Source organism: Neolamprologus multifasciatus, chromosome 7 (genome assembly GCF_963576455.1).
Source record: "Neolamprologus multifasciatus chromosome 7, fNeoMul1.2, whole genome shotgun sequence".
Lineage (NCBI taxonomy): Eukaryota > Metazoa > Chordata > Actinopteri > Cichliformes > Cichlidae > Neolamprologus > Neolamprologus multifasciatus.
The window spans coordinates 66,463,204-66,469,694 of record NC_140445.1 but is presented as its reverse complement, the minus strand read 5'-3'; positions in this window follow the sequence as shown (position 1 = coordinate 66,469,694).

Below are 6,491 nucleotides of genomic sequence, written 5' to 3'. Positions count from 1 at the left end.
AAAGGGACATATTATTGTACTGAGCGCTGAAGTCAAACACTCCTTTGATTTGCCATGACTACTGCGGATGACAGACACCAAACCTTGGTAAGTACCAGCATTCTTTACCATGTAAGAAGAATCTGGTTGACCATTGCAGGGCATCTTTTCCATGAACTGTACATAGTGGTCTTCCATCTCTGGCTTCCTTCCTACACCAAAGAGACATGAGACATTTGAGGTCTTGCTTCCTGTTGTAATAGCTGACGCTGTCTCAGTGACTGAAATGGGAGAGGGGCCACCCAACTGTCAGATCAATCCTTGACGAATTCATATGCAAAGAAAAAGCTTCTTTTCAAATGAAAATGTGTCTAACTGTTCTTCCCCACTCTGCGACACACCCGCTGGGGGTCAAACTCTGGTAATTGGTGATTCTGTTCTCAGACATGTGAAGCTAGAGACACCGGCAACCATAGTCAATTGTCTTCCAGGGGCCAGAGCAGGCGACATTGAAGGAAATTTAAAACTGCTGGCTAAGGGTGAACGTAAATTCAGTAAAATCCTAATTCACGTCGGCAGTAATGACACCCGGTTACGCCAATCGGAGGTCACTAAAATCAATATTGATCGTTGTGCAACTTTGCCAAAACAATGTGGGACTGTAGTTTTCTCTGGTCCCCTCCCCAATCAGACCAGGAGTGACATGTTTAGCCGCATGTTCTCCTTAAATCGCTGGCTGTCTGAGTGGTGTCCCAGAAACGATGTGGGCTTCATAGATAATTGGCAAACCTTCTGGAGGAAACCTGGTCTTGTTAGGAGAGACGGCATCCATCCCACTTTGGATGGAGCAGCTCTCATTTCTAGAAATATCGACAAATTTATTAAACCCCTCAAAATATGACTATCCAGAGTTGGGACCAGGAAGCAGAGTTGCAGTCTTACACGCCTCTCTGCAGCTCCAACCCATCTCCATAGAGACTGTGTCAGCTCCCAAAAAGACAAAAAACAAACTAAAAACCAGCAACAAACAACTTAAACATAAACAATTACAAAGAAAGAACAATACAGTATCCACATCTGAACCAAAGAGTAAAACAGTGAAATGTGGATTATTAAATATTAGGTCTCTCTCCTCCAAGTCTCTGTTAGTACATGACTTAATAATTGATCAACAAATTGATTTACTCTGCCTTACAGAAACCTGGTTGCAGCAGGATGATTATGTTAGTTTAAATGAATCAACACCCCCGAGTCATTCTAACTACCAGAAACCTCGAAGCACAGGCCGAGGGGGAGGTGTGGCAGCAATTTTTCACACCAGCCTATTAATCAACCAAAGACCCAGACAGACTTTTAATTCATTTGAAAGCCTGATGCTTAACATTGTCCACCCCAGCTGTGAAACTCAGAAACCAGTCTTACTTGTTATCATGTATCGTCCACCTGGGCCTTACACAGAGTTTCTGTTTGATTTCTCAGACTTTTTATCTGATTTAGTTCTGAGCTCAGATAAAATAATTATTGTGGGTGATTTTAACATCCATGTAGATGCTAAAAATGACAGCCTCAACATGGCATTTAATCTGTTATTAGACTCAACTGGCTTCTGTCAAAATGTAAAAGAACCCACCCACCACTTTAATCACACTCTAGATCTTGTTTTAACATATGACATAGAAACTGAACATTTAACAGTGTTTCCTGAAAACCCTGTCCTGTCTGATCATTTCCTGATAACATTTACATTTACAATAATTGATTACACAGCAGTGGAGAGTAGACTTTATCACAGTAGATGTCTTTCTGAAAGCGCTGTAACTAAGTTTAAGAATATAATCCACCCACTGTTATCATCTTCAATGCCCTGTACCAACATAGAGCAGAGCAGCTATCTGAACGCTACCCCAACAGAGGTCGATCATCTTGTTAATAATTTCACCTCCTCACTACGTACGACTCTGGATACTGTAGCTCCGGTGAAAACTAATGTCACGGTTCTGGGTCAGTTTGACCCAGTATTTTGAGTTGTCATGTTTTGGTGTGTTTTTGCATTTTGGATTCTTTTCTTATGATGATCATGAATCTATGTTTCAGTTATTCTTGTTTAGGGAGTTGTTCGTAGGCTTTGTGTTCTCATGTTTTTGCAGGTTTAGTTCAAGTTCCATGTGTCATTTTCTGTCTGTCTCTCAGTGTTGAGTCAAATTTAGAGGATCATCATTTAGCCTGGAGAAATAGTTTGCTGCTTTATAAGAAAGCCCTCCGCAAAGCCAGAACATCTTACTGTTCGTCACTGATTGAAGAAAATAAGAACAACCCCAGGTTTCTCTTCAGCCCTGTAGCCAGGCTGACAAACAGTCAGAGCTCTTTTGAGCCAACCATCCCTTTAACGTTAACTAGTAATGACTTCATGGTGAGGACGACTCCGAGTACAGACAGTGGACTCTGGACTTTGTAGAACCACCTGCTGATCAATGCCGGGAAAACCAAGGAGTTGGTGGTGAACTTCCGGAGACGCAGACCCACCACACTGACACCGGTCAGGGAGTGGACATTGAGATAGTGGACTCTTATAGGTACCTGGGTGTTCATCTGAATAATAAACTGGACTGGAGCCACAACACTGATGCTCTTTACAGGAAGGTTCAGAGCAGACTCTACCTGCTGAGGCGGCTGAGGTCATTTGGAGTACAGGGAGCGCTTTTAAAGACCTTCTATGACTCTGTGGTGGCGTCTGTCATTTTTTACAGTGTTGTATGTTGGAGCAGCAGTTTATCGGCAGCTGAGAGGAAGAGGTTGGATAAACTCATCAGGAAGGCCAGCTCTGTTCTGGGATGCACCTGGACCCAGTGCAGGTGGTGGGAGACAGAAGGACTCTGGCCAAAATAACATCTCTGATGGACAGAGTCTCCCACCCCATGCATGTAATTGTTGCTGAACTGCAGAGCTCCTTCAGTGACAGACTGCTGCATCCTCGATGCATGAATGAGTGTTTCTGCAGCTCCTTCCTCCCTGCAGCTGTCAGACTGTGCAATCAAAACTGCTCCCAACAATCATAGATGTTTACATCTGCGTTGTAACTGCAATAATTTAATCAACCAATTCACACTACAACCTGGGTTTGCCTCTTATCTGTAGTTAATTTTTTAATTTAATAACTGTACAGTACTCTGTTTATAGTAACCATTATCCTTGTAAATATGTAAGAAAAAAAAACTGTGTATGTTTCTGTTCTGTGTCCTGTGTACTGTTTGTTCATATATGTGTCTTTCTGGCTGCTGTTACAACCAAATTTCCCCTTGTGGGACAATTAAAGGATTATTCTATTCTATTCTATTCTATTATCTATTATATTCAAGTTGATGATAACAGTTCTTGTTGATCGGAGCTGGCTTGGCCCTGACTTATCGAAGAATTAAGGAAGTGGAACCGGTTGTTCAAACCCCCACAAGGCTGCCCGCTGGGATTGAAACAATGGGACAAGGCGTGAGTTCTCAAAATGGGCTCATTGAGTGCAGCATGGATAAGATCTTGGAGAAGCTTACGGCTGCCGTGAACACTCAGAATAAGACCTCTGAGTGCAAGTTGGATTACATCTCGGAGAAGCTCACTGAGTTCTCAGAAATCGGCTCTTTGAGCACAAGAATGACAACATCACGGAGTGCAAGTTTGATAACATCATGGAGAAGCTCGCGGCTCTCCAACGGGAGATTGAGAGACCAGTGTTGGACTGTTAGAACATCTTTGAAATTCACATGAGTTGTTCGCACTAAAGTAAAAACCACCATCACTTGATGCGGATACCCCTTTGGCGCCAGCTGTGGTCTCAAGGCTGGAGCTGAACAACACCCTGATAACAGGCTGTGCTTTGACTGTTCCTCCTATCCTACGCAAGGCCACCTGTGTTGGCTGGTAGACTGTTTACTTAGCCTGGCAGGGCGAAGGACACTGTCTCAGCTGAACTCTGGACACACACACACAGACATATATACACATGCAGATGTACACTCATCCCCCCTCCCCCTCTAAACGCCTTCGACGCTTATTCCCCTCCGATGCTGACGGTGGATCAAGGAGACCAGCGCTTATGCTGCAGGCCCGGATGTACTGTCTAAATCAGCTGTCTCTCACCCTTTACCCACCCCTGTTGCTTGCCATGTGTTTCTTTGGTGTATTTAGAGTTTTTTCATGTGCAGAGGTGTTGGAGCTCAGTCTGGGGGGAGTTATTTTTTTCTCCTTATCTTTCCTCATGTTGTGCTTTTCCATGTTATACCTCTCTGACCTGTCTTCCCCATGTGATGTTTGTGTAACGTATGTCTGGTGGGAAGTGTAAGACGGCGCTGGCATGGCTGGCAGCCTTGACCCAATTTCCCTCGGGATGAATAATTAATCAATAACAGTGGAGTTCAGTTTTTTTCTCTTTCAACTCCAGCACTTACCTTTGGCCTCCAAAGCTCGCTTACTTACCTTTGGTATTCCAACTTCTTGTTAATCAATACGTGACACTGATTAGGGCTGTTTGATATAACAGTATATATCGGATGACGATAGGAAAATGTCTATCGTTTAATATTACGCTATCGTTTGTTTCGTGGTGTTGCAAAATAAACTTTTTATGGTGATGGTCACTGTAGAGGCTATATTAATTTCTTAAAGTTGTCTTTTTTTCTTATATTTAAAATAACCACACTACAGATGGACAAGCGACTGTTTTAATGCGTTGTCATTAGCAACAACAACGGTAAACCCATCGTGTGACTCTGCTGTCCGCTTGTGTATTTTCCACATAAACCTTTCACAATAAAGCTGAAGAGCCTGTTGAGGTTTTTCAAAATAAACTGGAATGATGACAACAAACATTATTCTCAAACATCAAATTTCAGAATATGCATCAAACAAATGATCTCAAATAATAACATAAAGTAAGTATAAATGGCACTTAGAGTCACCACGTGGATGCAGGCACAGAGAATACCAGTATGACCAGTAAAGATGAGGCAGAACCAGGTAGCTCCAAACAGAAGTACAAGTCCAAACAAATCCAAATTTATTCTTAAATGAGTGGCTACCTCTGTAGCATGGACATGGTTTGGTTATGAAAAGTGTGACATAGACCAGAGAACTGTACGATGCAAGTTATGCAGGAAACCGGCCCCCACCTCAGACTCAAACACGGCAAACCTCTTCTACCACCTACGCAAGAGTCATGTGAAAGAGTGTGGAGAGAGTTTATGGATGAGAAGCAAAAAAGAGCCGTCAGGTGCTCAAAATAAACCTTAGACTCAAACATTAGAACAGCAGCACGCCGTGTAGTAAATACATAGAAGATGGCGGCCGTTAAAACGTATGTCTAAAAATGTATAGTTTAATGCATCGGTCAAAACACTCGACTCCAGGTACACGACACCCAGCTGAACACGCAAGTCAAGTTGCCCGAGATTCACAGAAAGTGTAAAATTTTTGTGAAATATATTGTTGTCGGGAGGATAAATGTCATATCAGGATATGAGATTTTGGTCATAACACTGATTAATCTGCATTTATCTGGAGGTGGTTGAGTCAGAATGACTTTTCTCCTCACTTACCTTTCACACAGAACAAAAAGTAAACACCTTGACTTGCTTTCAGCAGCATGATAGCGCCATATCACAAAACTCAGATAATCTCAAACCAGTTTTTTGAACGTGATGTGGAGCCAACAAATCTGCAGCTACTGCATGATGCTTTCCTGTCAGTACGGACCAGAATCTGTAAGAAGTGTTGCAGGCACTTTGTTGAGTCTATGTCTGAGGACAAAAATGGGTTCAATTTGGTAACATTGAGGTGTACCTAATAAAGTGTCTTGGAGAGCACTTTGGAGAGTAAGTAAGTAAAATTTATTTATATAGCACATTTCACAGATAAAAATCACAAAGTGCTTTACAATAAGATCAGACATACAAGTGAAAATTAATTAAAAGCCTGTTTGTATGAAAATGTCTTCAGCTGCTTTTTAAAGGAGTCAGTACACTGTAAAATCTAATTAGTTCCCAGAACTCAAAAAAATTGAGGAAACTCGTTTCCAACATGAGTGCTGGTCCCGAACCTCAAAGATAGTAAGAAGCAAGCAGAGGGAGAAAAAGCAGAACATTTTTCAGAAATCGATTTGATCCTTAATGGCTGTGCAATTATTGTAACATAGAGTTTGCTTATGTTGTTAAATAAAGTCTAGATTTGACATTAATATATGCCACAGATGTTCAAAAGCTGCCACAAAGCATGAAAAAGAAATGACGTCTCTGAAAACGTCTGAGCATTTTTGCAAATATGTGATGTCTTGATATTTTAACTTTACACAACTACATTCTCACCTGAAAATATCTTAAAAGTTTATTTTGTGTTTTTTTTTTTTTGTGACTCAGAAAAAGTAATAAGTTTTTTAGCTGCGCTCCTCCACCATCCATCAATTCATTTTTAATGAATTGAATTCAATGCGATGTTAGGTAGGACTACAAAAAAGACGTGAATTTGTATTC